Consider the following 2,013-nt stretch of genomic DNA (forward strand, 5'->3'; position numbering starts at 1 on the left):
TCTCGGGCACAGCCCAATCACCACCCACCTCTCCCGTCGCTGCCCAATCCCTGAGCCGCGCTCTGTGACCTCCCGTCCTAGCAACCGCCGAGTCTCTCTCGGAGCCTCTCGCCGCACCCCACCAGTAGGCCCTAGCAACCATGCCCCGCCCCATCTATCTCTGCTTCTCAGCCATTCGCTGGATCTCCTGATCTGGGTCCGCTATTGGTCAGCCGGGACGCCAGTCGGAAAGAGGTCCCACCCGCCAGTGTAGGTAAGAGGGTCTGCGGGAGATTTGCGGTATTCTGGAAATGGGAAGGTTTCCCTTCCCGGTCGTGTCTTGTCCTACGAGGTGGACGGCAGTGCCCTTTGACTTACATCATCTCCTACCTCTACCATCCTTTACCAGACGCAGCTCCGAGGGCTGGAGGTAGAAAACCGTACAAAACGGCCTAGGACGCGTGCCGGCCATCCTCTACCCAGTGGGTTCAGGCATATTCTGGCTGGTGGGGTGAGTGGTAGGCAGGGGAGTGGTGTCTTAAGGGGGAGACTCTAGAGAATGCTCTGTTCATGGGGGCACAAAGGAGCTAGCGAGTACAGTTCTTGCATTTATCCATGCATTTAACAAATATTTATTGAGCACCTGTTATGTAGGTGGGCTCTAGGGAGGATTAAGCTTTTGGCCCTGACTTCCATACATACATCTTAAAAGGAGAGGGAAAAAAACCATGCATGAACCAACTGTAATTCTGTGTGAGGGATAAATACTACAGAAGGGTAGGCCCTAAGGATTTTAGGGGCTTAGAAAGTATTGAAGGGGCATTTATGGCAATGGGGATGTCTCTTGAGCTGGGCCTTGAAAGACTGTGGAGATAGGGAAGACAAAAGACTCCTTCCTCAAAGAGAGGAAACTGAGGGGTGAGTGCCAGAAATCTTGAACATCTTCTGGCCAGAGGAGATACTAATGTGAAAATAACCTTGGAAGGACAGTTAGGTCCCAATCCTGGAGGGTCTTTGATGCCACACTCAGCTCTGAGCTTATAGGTAGATGGTAAAAATTTTCCAGTGTGTTTTATAGCTACAACACAAGAGTTCAGACTTTATCCTGAGGACAGTGGGGAGTCATTGAAGGGTTTTAAACAACAGAGTAACAATCAGATTTGTGTTTTAGAAAGATCAATGCAGAGAATGAATTGGGGATTGGGAGAAGGAGGGAGACCAGTTAGGAAGTTGTTTCAGTAATGGGAAAATATTATGGTGGCCTAAAGAATGAAGAGGAGGGGATGGATTCCTTAGACACTTGTGGGCTAAAAAGAACCAGACTTGGTGCTTGGTGGGGCAAGTAGGAGAAGTGAAGAATGACTTCTAAATTCCTGGCTGGAGCACACAGAAAGAAGAGATAGCAAAGTTTTTAGGAGAGGGTAAGTTTTGGGACTGATGAGTCCAGTGGGACATCCAAGTGGAAGTGTTGAGGCAGCAGTGAAATATGCCTGACTGGAGCTTGCAAGATAAGTCTAAACTAGAAATCGAAATGCGGTGGTCTGTAGTGCCTTGTAGACATCAGCCACACGGGTGGATGGATTTGTTGGGCTTTCCAGACAGTATATACGGGAGTAAGAAGAGAAGAAGGCCTAGGACATAGTCCTGAGAAGCTCCTGAGTCTGAGGGTCTTCAAGGGAGGATGAACTTGCAAAGTCAATGGAGATGAAGTATCCTAAATGGTAAGATAATCAGTGGTAGAACGTGCTGTTTGAGAAGCCAAGGCAGGAAAGTGTTGAAGGCTGATGACTAATCAAGTAAAATAAAGTCTGAAAAAATCCACTGGATTTAGAAACAAGGAAGTCGTTGGTGGCCTTTGCAAATGCAGTTTCAGTGGAAGTGATAGGAAGAGAGGTCAAATTACCGTGAGTCGAGAAGTGGGTGTGAAGGTGCGGCAGTGAAGACTGTACAATACATTTTCAAGACATTTGGCTCTTTCCAAGAAAAAAGAGAGAAGGCAATAGGAAGGAGGCAAAGATTTTTATTCAGATGAGA

This window comes from Puma concolor, chromosome C1, assembly GCF_028749965.1.
Source record: "Puma concolor isolate L17-30 chromosome C1, mPumCon1.1.hap2, whole genome shotgun sequence".
Classification (NCBI taxonomy): domain Eukaryota; kingdom Metazoa; phylum Chordata; class Mammalia; order Carnivora; family Felidae; genus Puma; species Puma concolor.